Source organism: Pholcus phalangioides, unplaced genomic scaffold, assembly GCF_987345545.1.
Source record: "Pholcus phalangioides strain wild (caught in Gottingen) unplaced genomic scaffold, Ppha-v1.0 ptg000020l_1, whole genome shotgun sequence".
NCBI classification, from domain to species: Eukaryota; Metazoa; Arthropoda; class Arachnida; order Araneae; family Pholcidae; genus Pholcus; species Pholcus phalangioides.
This window is the reverse complement of record NW_028301613.1, coordinates 8,441,376-8,455,831: the sequence shown is the minus strand read 5'-3', so window position 1 is coordinate 8,455,831 and position 14,456 is coordinate 8,441,376. Positions and strand designations below refer to the sequence as shown.

The window sequence follows — 14,456 nt, the reverse complement described above, 5'->3', positions numbered from 1 at the left end:
TTTAAAACTAATTCTACTTTCATTGAAAGAAAATCTATTGGTTTGCATTTCGTACTTTGAGGTTTGGAGTTAGGTATGGTTTTGGACATGACGGGAACACCAGGACACTGCCACTGGGCTTATCCCGTTGTCGAGATCTCTTCTAGCCCGATTTTTATGGCAGAGCCTGGAGGGAGAAAGAGAAAAGAAAGAAATTACAATTATTACAGTGTAGAAATGGTAATCAAAACCTCAACTGACATTAAATATGCATACTAGGAAAAAACAACGTGGCAAGAAAATGTGAAAAAAGAAGCTGGAGAAAGGTAAATGAACTGTAGGTCCAAAGAAAACAAACTAGAACAATAATTGTTCCATAATAATTACAGTTAAAACCTCGATAATTTGATGCCCTAACAAACAAACTTGTCATCTTAACACTAGAAGGTCCACACCAGCCATTTTGACTGATCGCGATCGATTATCATGATGAACCAGATCATTTACAATTAAAAATATTGAAATACGAGGCGTGGTTCAAAATTAAGGGGTGATCAGTAATGAAATGAAAGCGATTGAAAAAAAAAAGACAAATTTATTAATGGTTTCAAAAATTTACATGATTACTTTATTTTTATACATATAATCACCATGTCGTTCCAAACACTTTTGATATCGTGAAACAAGCTTCTTCAAACCTTCTGCATAAAATTCTGCCGCCTGAGATTTTAGCCAGTTTTATACTGAAATTTTCAATTCCTCACTTTCCTCAAAAGATTTTCCTTTGAGACTGGATTTGTTTGAATTTTTTTCCGTTCAGGTGAACCGGAATGATGCCACTGCATGGACTGTTGTTTCATCTCAGCATTGACGTATGAAATCCATGTTTCATCACCAGTGACGATATGGGAAAGAAATTCATCTCCATTGTGGTTAAAGCGGTCGAGAAAAGCATGTGCAGATGCCATTCTGTGATCTTCGTGAGCATTTTCGATACCCATCGTGCAGAGTTTCCAATAACTTAGTTTCAGTCACAATCCTAAACAATGTTTTCCTAGAAACTTTTGGAAGTTCTAGAGAAAGATTGCTTATCGTAAAGCGATGATTTTATTTCACTTTTGCATTCACATGCTCAATGAGATCGTCAGTCCAGACACTAGGTCGGACACGCCTCTACTTATCGTGACCATTTTAATGGCCTTAGTTAACACTCACGACACCATTGCCACACTTTCCCTTCAATCACTGCAGTAGGCCCATATGTTTTACACAATTGACAGTAAATTTGAGCATCATTATGCCCTCTTGCGTTTAGAAATCTAATCACTGATCGAATTTCACAACTGGCGTATTCGTTATTACAGCACTCATTTTAACACACTGTCTTGCAAAGGCAGACAACAATCAACTGACGGCAATAAGGTGGTTACATTCCCAACAGACCAAGTAATGCTACTACGCATGTGCGAACCAATCAATATTGCCATTCCTTTTTTAAACGTGTGATTGGCCCTTAATTTTGAACCGCATCTCGTATTATACTTTTACCACTACTTAACCATACATGCACCTTGTACACATTCCTCTACAGAATTTCTAACAAATCGGTACATGTCCAAATGTGTGTTCTGAGTATATGTGTGGTCCTAATGTATTTGTTATCAAGTTGGGTTTGTTACATATTCATGCTGCCATATGTATTCCATTTTTTGAAGTAAAGATGGAAATGCTTGAATTTTTTCATGTTACGTCAGTATCGTGTTTTAGGTCTGCCTGCTCTCTGTGGAGAGACTTTTTTCATATTTACCGGCATTTGACCGGCTCACATTTACACCTCGAAGCTGGAAAACCGCAGAAAACCAACTTCAGCCACCACCTCTGTAACATCAACGAGGTTGGAACCTGGATCCTAAGGACGAGAGTCCAGCATGATGCCCACACAACCCCACAGCGGCTTGAAATATTATACTGCCCAACTATCATAAATGAAAAAAATAAAACCTGTCAAGATATTTTTAGTTATACCTAGATAAGCCGTCACGGTCAATGTGGCAAGTAACGTTATAAGCACTTTCATAGCCGCAAATATTTTGTTGAAAATAAAATACTAATATGGCCAAAAATGTAGTGATGCAAGTCATTGAATCTCATCTGAAAGCGAGTAGAAAGTTGAGCCCGTGATTGTTTTTCTTCATCAATACTTGCTGAAGTACTGAAGCAGAATAATTCTATCTTGGTCGGTACGATAATAAAAGATCACAAAGACATTTCATGGGAAATTCATCAACGACCCCTGTACATGAAACATTTTTGACTAATAAGATTTTTTGATCGATTTGTGTTCATTGTATGTCAAAATGGCCTTTAAAAAAATTTAAAATATAATAAACTTAATTATTTAATTAATTCATCGGTTATGTACCCTTATGAGTACCTCAAGTCTCAACTTGAAAGAACAATCATTTAAAACCATTCAAAACTGTTAAAAAATGGGTGTACACAAGTGTGCCTCTGTGGAGAGAAGAGGTTAACAATAAAATTCAATTAGGCCTTTAGAATTTCTTTTGGTGGACAGTTCTTAAATTCTATTGCTTACATACTCATATCTACATTTAAACACAAAGAAAACTTATGAAAATCAAGATGTTATAATGAAAATCAACCTCTGATCATTTTGACCAGTATGTACTGGTAAGGCATGGTGGCAAGATGCTCATCTACCAATGTGAAGGTTGCTGTCACGGTCCCGGGTTCAAACCCGAGGGAGGATATAGATAACATATTTTCCCTAATGAGTTCGAGGCGATCACCGACAGACAGCGCCTTCATTTCCAACCCATCTCATTAATGGCAGTAAATTGCAATTTAGCAGTATGGTCAGAGTTGGTGTTTGGTGAAGTAGTATGTACTGGTAGAACTTCCAGAACAAAATGTTGGTCCTTCTAGTGTTAAGCATATGCCAAACTAACAAGGTTTCATTTGATTCCTCTTCCACAATTTTTTAATATCATTCACATGTACATGAACCTATACATACACTAATCTCTCACTCGTGCAAGGGAACAAGGAAAGAGGGCATAAGTAAGAGAGGCATATAAGTGTACAGGGTTATTACATTACTTACATTCTTTGACCAGGAGTGCAGAAAATAGTCTTATAACCAAGATCTTTCACTTATACACCCTCTTGATGCTTATAGTTTCTAGAATTTTATATGAAAGAAACAGAACTAGTCTGCTTGGCAGGTTAAAACCACTTTTAGCCAGTGGGCTGGCCGAAATTGGTTTCACCCAGCCAAAATTACAACTCTGACCGACAGGGCATCAACAATTCAATAATCGGCTATGATTCCATAAGCGAGGTTGCAGGCAAATTGATGGGGTTTTTTCCTGTTGCCAATAGTGATGCTTTGGCTCTAACATTTTCTTCATTGGGGACCAGAATGTTTTTCAAGCCGATGTGTTATCCTTATCTTTTTTAGTGCCATTTCCCAATTCATTTTCAATTTTTCACGGATGAATAACCTTCAATCTGATGAAAAAATGTTTGTTTCTAACAGACATCAGTTTGATACCAGCCAAAAAAACCCTAATTTCTTACCCAATGTGCTGCTAAAATGGTTTCAAACAGTGATTGACTCAAAGAATTTGTGTATGTGGTTGGCACGATTGATTTCTGGTGTTACCTTTTCTGATTTAGAGGGGAGGGGGGGGGGGTGACCATCTTTAATTTACATGATGCTGAATATGTCTGGCAAACAAAATTAAAATTTGGATCACCTGGCCAGAACCTTAGTGCAATTGGAAATTGCCAACTTGACAACAACCTTGCTTATGAAATCTTAGCCTGATATTCAATACGACCAATCAGAAGAAACAGCATCTCACAGGCATAAACACATGCTGCGATCATTGGCAAGTTATTTAAAAGTCTGATTTCTAACTAGAATACAACTTTCCTCCTGATGGATGCCAACCAAAACACTAAACCCCATCCTGGCCTTCAACCGGATAGTAGGTTACTGGTTACTGCCATTGAATGATGCCAACCACTGGCGTTGGGAAAGTGGTGAATAAAATGAACAAATGCCAACAATCAGAGGTGCCGACATGAACAAAACATTGAAGGAAGGGGTAGGGTCTCAAATGGCCTCAGCCCCTAGGTTCTGGCACCTTTACCAACAATGGCCGTCACAACAATTGGAACTTCTCTTCCAATTGACAATGGCCATTGTATCTGAATTAGATCTAGTTCTGTGTATTTAAAAAAAAACACTCAAGTGATCAACATATGAAAACATGTACAACAATATTTTCTACATTTTACAACAATTCCAGCTTAACAGTTAACTAATATTAATAGGGCCCCCAAATGAAATAGTAATAGCTCTGCTTCAGGGCTGTCTTAAGAGTATCATGGGCCCCCGGGCCAATTGATTTTTCTCAGGCCCTACCAAATAAATTTTCCAAAATTTCAACCAGATCTCATTTTTGTGAGGCCCCTCTTCGCTTGAGGCCCCCGGGCCGTGCCCGGGTGGGCCCATGCCTTAAGACGGCACTGCTCTGCTTATGAATTTTTCGTGACTTTTCTGGCTTGGCTAATGAACAGTGTTGATATGGGTGCATGCGCTAACATAAAACAGCCATACAGCGCGCTAAATTTTAACGCCATTCAACATAATTACTATCACTAGACCTTGATTATGAGTTACAGTCAGTCTTCAGTATTCATGGTTTTCATATTCTCATCTCCTTCCTGGTTTTCTGCAAAAACACTGTTGCAGTGCTAATTCTTTTATCGGAACAAAGTATAAATTGCATGTGTTAAATAAATGTTTCAAAACTCCCACCTGAAGATTTTTCTAGTGCTTAAGTCTTCTATATACTTTCTAACTCCACATCTAGCATTCAGCAGCTTGTTTGGATGTAATGCGAAAATTTATGGCTCATTATGCATTCAAAGATGATTGTGCAGGCATTCAAAGATGATACAAATGCAGAAAACATCTTAAAATCAAGGATGAATTTCACAGGTGCTATTAGCACCATGGCTAGAACTGTAGAAGCTATAAAGATGGGAACATCTTGTATTGAAAGAACTTTTGGCTACAATGTGTGCCTGAGGACACGTCTATTTTTACTGAGCCAGCCAAAAATGTTGACAGATATTGTTACATTAACAACTGATCCACTCCTGAAACTGTAGCAATACAGAAATGCACAATGAAGCAGAAGCACAACTGTACAGAACAGCACAATGACCAAAATTAAGAAGTGGACAAGTTCATTATGTGCAACACAGTGCACAGGCTTCATAAGTTTAAATCGGCAATGAATTGTTTACATGACATAAACCCATTTATGACACATCTTTCCACATGTATGAAAACTAAAAGAGAAAGCCTGTTAACAATACTTTTTCCTTCTTTCAAACCAAACACGGTCGAGGCTCTATCGACTTCAGCCATTGCCGTTGTCAAGAGAAGAAGCAGGACTGTGTACGAACATTTTTGCCAGTGGCAAAAACACATAAAATTAAAACCTTAGATTTATGTTTCAAATTCTATAAATAAATAATTATAAAGCCTTATACTTATGAATTTTGCATAACAAATCTGGATGATGAATATTTTATTTGGATATGTTTTCATATTTTTGGTTGCTGAATATTCATTTTTTATACTATGTAATTTTATATGTTCTTTAAGTTTTTATATTGAAAACAAGATTTTGTAATTGAAAAACCAAGCTTGGTTATAACTAATATATAAAGAATAATTTTTTCTACTTTTTGTCACTGTCCCGGCAAAAATCTGAAAGACTACAAGTTCCTTAATCGGGTTGAATCAGAATTCTTTTGAGCCGTATCTTCACTTCTCTTTCTGAGAGTTTTTGAACCATTTCATGGAAACTAAAGATTCAGCTGACAGAAAATGCATTAAAAAGGAAGCCTGTATTCTTTGCCAGTGCAAGACTCCATCTGACTGAACAGCCTGGACTGAAGCTTTGATCTGGACATTCTAGGAGCTTATCTTTTCAATCTGCATGTATCAGACACATAAATGAGCAGACCAAAATGGATAAGTGGCACCTATGAACTTGACTTGGTTGTGTACATAGTGTAGAATAAAATCTTCCTGTAAGTTCTCATCCATCAAATTTTGAAGCTGTTCATCTTAGCCTTTTGTCAGTTTTTATCTTTTTTATAACGTTTCTTGACGTTTTACAAAACTCACCTTCGAATTTAAGGCAGTACATGGGACAAAAGGATTTCCTATAGAAAATTGAATTTTGGCTGACAGACATAATTCTAGAACGAATCATTTTTGTTAGCTGAAGTATTACTGCACCATGAAACCTTGCAACAATGATACTCGATATAACAATAAATCCAGGGCTGGACTTAAGCAGGTGCAAAAGGTGCGGCTGCACCAAGCTGCTAAATTTTGTGGATAACAAAACAGGATAAAAATACTTTGATTACATTTCGATTTTAACATTCTTAATGTCTGACATAATGTTCTGATTTAATGCTATTAAAGCAAATAGCTTAAAATATTGTCCCACACATCTAAAATCCACAGTTGCCTTGAGTTTTCACAAAACCCCCATCCCTGCCTCAAGTCACGGATGAAGGTGGATCTAGTGCCCTAAGCACTGAAAAAGTAGGGGCACTAAATTCACCTTTTAAAAATATTCCAAACTACACAGGCATAATACATGTTTGCTCGGCTGAACGAGTATATAGTTGCAGCCCTGGGGAGATAATTGGAGTTCTAGCCACAATAGCCCCATCCCCAATTTTCAAGTGTCTGAGCACACTTGCAATATTTTTGCAGGGCAGTGGACACTGTTGTCAAAATTTATTGTCGAGTGGTTTTTTTTCATGACCATGAAATAGTAGTTTGACATTCATTCTCACGTGCCAATGTAAACCTGGCACGCATTGTGGTGTTGCTGGACACTGGGAAACCGTTTTAGGGGGGGCTGCAAAGCTGTTGTTTCACCAGGCAACAAAATACTTAAGCTCTGACCATGTCCATAAAATCCTTCTACAACAATATTTTTGAAAAGCCTACATTCTAATGTTAAAGTGCTGCTTCTCGATATAACAATAATCCCTATATAACGAAGCTCTTTCTTGGTCTGCAGAGTATCGTTATATAAAGGTTTCACTATAGTTTTGGGGAATTTGTAGTAGAATATAGTTTACAGTAGCCATCTGGGTCCATTGCTCCCAGTAATAGATTGATTGCTACTGTATAATCAGAGAAATGAATTCACTAAAATAATTAACAATGGCCATAATAAATCGAAATAAAGTTTCATTTTTACATTGATATTATTATGCAGCTGAAATTTGATAACAAATATCCATTGACTACTTGATATCAATATCGAACGTACATGGGATTGAATATTACGTGGCTTTTCTTCACGCGATCTCGATTGATGAATTAATTTATTAATTTTTTCAATCGATTTTTTGCTCGATTTATTCAATTTATAATATTATTCAAAGAAAACTAAAGATAAAATGCTCAATATAGTTTTTCTTGAAATTACATGGGGTTTGTTATCATGACAAACATCAAATCTTTTTAATCATTGAGAAAGCCTCCATAATATAAACAAAGATAAATTAATAATTCTATGTTGGCAACAAAATTTGAAAATAATGTTTAAATACCTTTTCAAGCAATTTCAAATTACCTAATATTTCTCGTACAACAACAACAATCCTCAACGAAATGAAACGACACCGGCGATAGCCACATTAAATTTGGTTCGTTGTGTTGCCACCGATAAAGTACTTTATACGTCATGCAAAACAAACACGTCCGGGATTTAAATTGACTGGAATTAAACAACGTGGCTTATTTCTATGATAGTGAAAGCAAAGAAAAATTTATCCTCTTGTATTTTTTTTTGTGAATGTAAATTATTTTCGCGCCGTTTTTTCCAAGGGGCAAGTATTTTGGGCCACGTGAACCGAATAGGAGCCCTTTCGCGTTGGCAGAGACGTGTACCTTTATCACGCTACTCGTGTATGTTTTCCTAGCGTGGCGCATTAACTTTTCTGCCATCTGCATGCTCCGATTTGAATGGAAAGAAAACACAACAAAAGAGAAGATCGGCGAAATGCGCAGAGCATTTGAATTCCTTCAGAAATGGTCGGCTATCACGCTCGACGTAAAGCGCTGTCGTAGGCATATTGAGCTCTGTAGGAAAACGGACACACATTTTTCCTAATTGTTGGGTACACGTGGCGTTAAAAATCTGCTCCTAGGAAAACCCGGCTTTCCGTCAGGCGTAATAGGCCGACTACTTCTGGGGGTATCAAATACGTCTAGCATTAAACCTGATGTGTATGTTACAACTTCGTGTTTTTTCTGCCCTTCAAACCGGAGCATGTGGATGACGGAATAGCTGATGCCGGGGTCGCAACTGGATGATTGGTCGGCAGGGGTAAAGCCGGGTTTACCTAGGAGCAAGTTTTCTGCACCACGGGCAACGTGAATCACCGTCATCTGGGGAAATGGCGGCTTATTCGTCACGCGTTTGAGGTCGGCTTTTTCTTCCTGTTTGCTTAATTTTCAGGGGGGGGGGTTCTGTTTCGCTTAATTCTTCGCTTTTGTCGTTTTTTTTAGTGTTCCAACGTATATATAATATTTATTTTGCTCTTTTTGGTCAACTACAGTTTGTTTCAAGTTAACTTTGCAGTAACGGGGAAGCTACGAGAGAACCGCATCACACGTTGCTATGACAACGAAAGCCTTTCAACCAATGTATCGATGCGCGGTCTCAGTAAGGTATGGCTGATTATCGCCAATCTCACTGAGAAAAATCCTTTTTTACGTATAATGGTAACCAATATATTTTCTAATTTAAAAATTTTAAACGAATAAAGATCGGTTCAGAACGATATTTTCTCAGTATTTTTTTCAATCATTCAAAAAATTTAAATATTCTGCATAAATGATCATCGTGAGCCTCCGATACATGGGAACTATATTTTGCGGCGAAGGAATACATTCTCTACCTTTCTCTGCACTGCAAAGTTAACCTGAAACAGACTATAGTTAGTATCTGGGGTGTTTCTTCAGTGACGTAGGTGTGGATACTTCTAATACTGCATTGTTTTCTCCCAATGAATACCATCAATCATTGAATTCTCTATCCTCTAATATGTTTTCCCCCATGGAGACACCTTCCACATCGGCCGAAAATAATCTCTGGGTTTCGGACATCGGCCCCAAGGAAGAAATCAAATCAATTCAAAATCTATCTGGATCAAATTTACAGTTCGCCGTCAAAATTGTTGGAGATACGACCATCCCAAAATCAAAGCCCATGGAATTACGTATGTGCCTTGAACAAAAATTCCTGAATGCAAATCTCTTCGATGAAATCCGATTCGCAAGAAATGATGCCTTACTTCTCACTTCGGCATCACCTGAAGTTGTATTGGAGGCCCTATCGCTGTCTTCCATTGGAAATATTCGGGTCAGAGTGACTCTACTTACTGATACATTATCTTCAAAAATGCTTCTGAGAGATATCCCATGTTCTGAAAAGCTGAGTGATGTGGCTTTGGAGCTGATGGACAATGGTTTGGTTCCATTATGCATTAGACGTTTTGTGGAAAATAAAATACCCACAAATACTTTGTTAATTACCATCTTGGGCAGTTCCATTCCTGCTGATCTCGAATTATGGTTCTAAATCTTCCATCCTCAAGAGTTTATAGAAAAACCAAGCCAATGCACTCGTTGCTTCAAATTTACCCATCGTACTAAATTTTGTCCAGTTACCAACACTATCTGTAGGACCTGTGGTGATCATCATGATACAGAATCATGTTCAAATGCTCCTAAATGTATAAACTGCGCTCAAGGTCATGATCCCATGGACAAGAAGTGCCCAACATTTATTAAAGAGGCAGAAATAATCAAGTACAAAACAATCAAGCGGATTCCAATTCAATTGCCGACGGAGCAAGTATAAATTGTGCGCCATCAACCATCACAGACTTGAAAATCGATATCCAAAATTTGGTCCGTAAAGAAATGGAAACAATGCGTGAAAAAATAATTGAAGATGTGAAAATCTCCATGCATGAACTTGATCACTGTTCACAGTCAGTCAATTGTTCCAGATCTGATATCTCAAGTCATCAAGGAAGCTGTACCACTATTGTCATCTGCACTTAACAGTGAGCTGCCTCATAAGAAAAATAAATTACAAGTTCCTCCTTCAAAGGATACTCCTGCGCAGCAGCCATTGCTAGAGTCCTCTACAGTCACACCAAAGCGAAAATGTTCAAACCTTCATAATCAATGATAACTTTTTTTTTTCTTTTTCCCCATCTCTTATTTCAATACAAGCCAGTACTGTTTTTTGTGTTCAACTGCTAGATTTGCAGATATGTTCATTTTCATTTTTACTTCATTGAATAAGCTATTCATGGTTTCCATAATTTTGTTCTTTCTGCTTTAGTCAAGATTATTCAATTTTCTTTATGTTTACATCATTGAAGGTGCTTCAATGGAACTTGCGCAGCATCAATAACAAGAGATTACACCTTTTTCGTTTTCAAAAAGATGTACTTTGTCTCCAGGAGACATTCCTTACATGTAATGACCGTTTCCACTTACCAAACTTTGTAATATACAGATGTGACCGAGACAACAGCTCAGGCAGAAGTGGTGTTCTCACTGCGGTTCGCTCTACATACCCTTCACATGTTATTCATAAATTCTGTCTTCAAGGCGTTGAAGTAATCATTATCAAGATTCATTTCCATAACAACTACATTCATATAGCAAAAACCTATTTGGCTGACACTTCCGAAATCCCTACAGTCATGAATACCATTCTTTCTAAAATCTCATCTCCATTCATCATTGTTGATTTTAATTCGTTCCATTCTACTTGGAACAGTCCTCGGACAGACACAGCTGGCAGAATTTTTTTTTTTGTGGCTTCAACAAAACCCAGTTTGTCTGATCCAACCAAAGTGTGCTACTCATTTTTCAAGCAATTCGTCTAACACAATAGATTTATGTTTTTGTTCTTCAAACTTAATGGGTAAAATTAACTGGTACAGCAGTGACTCCCTTTACGACAGTGATCATCTGCCTATTTGTCTCGACATCAATCTTCGGGTAAATTAAATTTCTCGCAAAATAGCCACTTCAAACTGGGATTTCTTCAAGGAAAAAGTTCACATCGTTTGACAATACTTGCTCTTTTTCTGATCATGTAGAAAAATCCTGCATATCAGCTACAAAAAAAGGTACAATCACACTCTCACCAATATAATGAGTATTTTGATTCATCCTTAAGATCATTGCTCATCTGTACGAAAATGCCATTCAGACAATATCTGAGATGCCCTTGTCCTCAGTGTTGGATCATCTTTAAGAAAAATAATACAAAATTCAAGAAAAAGCTGAACCTCCGAAAAAGGGAATTTATGTCAAAAAATATTTTTATTCATGCCACTTATCCCAAGATTTTTACAATTCTTAGAAAACTCAAACTCATACAGTCTAAACTCCAAGTGGATCGTCATCTCGTGTTCCAGGTCAACAATTTAGAAGTGGTGGACCCTATGGATCAGCTAAATCTTCTCTTTGACTGTTTCAGTGGCCCCCATCAAGACTTCTCTAATTTGATGAATGTTCCAGTTACCATTGGAGAGCTCAAATCTGCAATTCGTCGTACTCCAAACACATCGCCAGGTCCTGATGGTATCAACGCTAAATCATACTCTTTAATTCCTGACTATCAAATTCATCTCTTGTGTGCTGAATACAACAAAATTTGGCTCTCTGGAACCATTCCAGTGGATTGGAAGTATGGAAAAATAATTTTTTTACTCAAACCTAATAAAAACCCAAGTTGTCCTAAGTCTTATCGTCCATTGACATTAACAAACATAAAACTGAAGATTTTGGAACGAATAATTCTGTACAGACTCAACTGGATCTCCTTAAAATACAAACTCTTTCCAGCGAACATTTATGCCTTTAAACCACGTTCTGGATCTCAAAACCTTCTTAATGACTTAAAATGCTTTATTTCTAATACTTTCAGGCTCAAAGAATTTGGCGTCATTGTTTCTCTTGATATTAAAGGCGCCTATGACTCTGTCATCTATCCTGCTCTTTTATACAAGCTCAAATCTTTTGGGTTTCATCGAACTTTAATTAAATGGATGGACAATTTTTTGACGGACAGAAAATGCATCATTAGTTGGAGAAACCATCAGTCAGATTGGATTGACTTAAAAAGGGGATTGCCTCAAGGATGTGTTACTTCTCCATGGCTATTTAATCTATATATTTCTGACATTCTTTCTCACCTTCCAAACTCCATTCATCTCTTCATTTATGCTGATGACATTTTTCTTTGGATCAGTAAATCAGACTTGAATGATGTTACAGACGAATTAAATTTTGCCTTAAACCTTGTTTCAAACTGGATGGATCAGTGGGGATTTGTTCTATCTACTGAAAAATGCAGTTACAGCATTTTTACGAAAAAAAATATTCCTTTTCTCCCAAACATCCAAATCAACGGTGCTCAGATAAATTACGAGGAAAATATCAAGATTCTTGGAGTTATTTGGGATCAAAAGCTCAGTTGGAGCCCCCCAGATCAATCACATTTCCAAAAAAGCCATTAACATTTGTAATATCATGAAGTTGATTGAAAGCAGGCTTCGTGGAGCTAAAGGGCATACATTTTTGGCTATCTGTTCTAACATTACTTCAAGCTTCGTGAATTATAGTTCATTCTTGTGGCACAATAGCTCCAAGAAAAATATTCAAAAGTGTTCTGCTATCTATCACCAATCTCAACACCGATTCCTCTGTTACTCAGCATCTGTGGAAAACCTCCATTTTCACTGTTTTTGTTAAAAAAAACGCCACTAATAATATTATCAAAGCAAGAGCTTCCCATTACAGCTTTGTGTTCAAACATATCTGTTCTAATTTCAGTTTTGACCGTGACGGCTTACATACTAAAATTTTGGATCCTTCTATTATTCAATTCATCCAGGACAACAATTTACTTATTCCTCTTCAACCTGTTTTTTGCGAATCCTCCTTGGTTTATCATCAACATTGATTTCACAACCAGTTCTCTTTCATTTCAAACATCATCAAATGATCTCCTTACAAAGCAACTGTTTTATGAACATGAACAAAAATTCTGGTCTTGTTCTACTATTATAGCTACAGATGCCTCAAAAGGAGCTCATACCTCTATTGGAATTTTCTGTGCAAAAACTCGTAATTCATTTCAGGCAGCGCTTCATGTTGCTCATTTGTCTTCACTGGAGAATGTGTTGCAATAATGATCGCAGCACTAAAATTCATTGTCAGTAATGAAAACTACACTGCTCAAAACAATTAGGGGAGCAAGCAAAAAAGTGAAGAAAACCGTGCGAGACAGCCACGTATTGGCATACAATGGATAGTACACGCGTATCAATGCGCAATACAGAAAAAAGACGTAAAAAAATTTGGAATTAAGCTTTAATTCTTTGAAAATATAAAAAAAACATGAAAAGATGATTTAGGGCAACAATTTGGTTACATGTAAACGATAAAAAAAAGTACTGTTTAGACATGATGCATGAGTTTTAATAGGGCGTGTGGTCTCCTCGAACAGCTAAGACTGCTGCACACCTGTTTGCCATGGATGCGATGAGGTTATCGATCAGACTTTGGGGAATACTGTTCCACTCCTCAAGAAGTGCAATCTGCAAGTCTCGGACAGTAACAGGCGGCCTTGGTCGCACAGCAATGCGTCGTCCGAGCATATGCTCGATTGGATTCAGGTCAGGAGAGCACGCTGGCCATTCCATACGCTGTATTGTTTCAGCTTCAAGCATGTTCTCCACCAGACGAGCTCTATGCGGTCGGGCATTATCATCCTGGAAAACAAAGGAATCTCCAATGGCTCCAGCGTAAGGGATGACATGAGGTCGCAGTATCTCGTCTGCATACCTTCGGGCCGTCAAAGTGCCATTCCGAATGATATGCAGGTCCGTACATCAGCCTATGCTGATTCCACCCCATACCATCCAACCAGCTCGTCTGTATTGTGACCTTTCACGAACGAATGCGGGGTTATTTCGAGTGTCCCTGTCCCTCCATACGAGAGCACTTCGGGTGTCACACTCCAGACTGAATCGGGACTCGTCTGTAAACAGCACTTGGCTCCAATCATGTTGCTCCCAATGTCGATGTTCAGCAGCCCATCTTCTTCGGGCCGCACGGTGGCGTGGGGCAACGGAATGCAGACCATTGGCCTACGTGCATAGAGCCCTCCCTCATGAAGCCGATTACGTACTGTTTGGCTGGACACCCTTCGTCCTGTTGCCAAGAGCAACCGTCTTTGCAGCTGCGTAGCATTCACTGTTCTGTTTCGACGGGCTGTTAACCGTATATACCGGTCATC

The 14,456-nt window shown here is 37.9% G+C and overlaps 1 protein-coding gene across 6 annotated transcripts in view; it reads right to left on the bottom strand.

The window, feature by feature from the left end:
• Positions 1-8,166, bottom strand: part of LOC149070932 (uncharacterized) — a 36,546-nt gene extending 28,380 nt beyond the window's left edge. For 2 of the 6 annotated variants that reach the window (XM_089248309.1, XM_089248312.1), the window contains exon 1: positions 7,692-7,782. The gene's annotated coding sequence lies outside the window, so the exon portion shown is untranslated. Of the gene's footprint in view, positions 1-55; positions 167-7,668 lie in introns of all 6 variants that reach the window. The other 4 variants (XM_089248313.1, XM_089248310.1, XM_089248311.1 and 1 more) reach the window with 4 other exon arrangements.
• Positions 8,167-14,456: the final 6,290 nt, after the last annotated feature.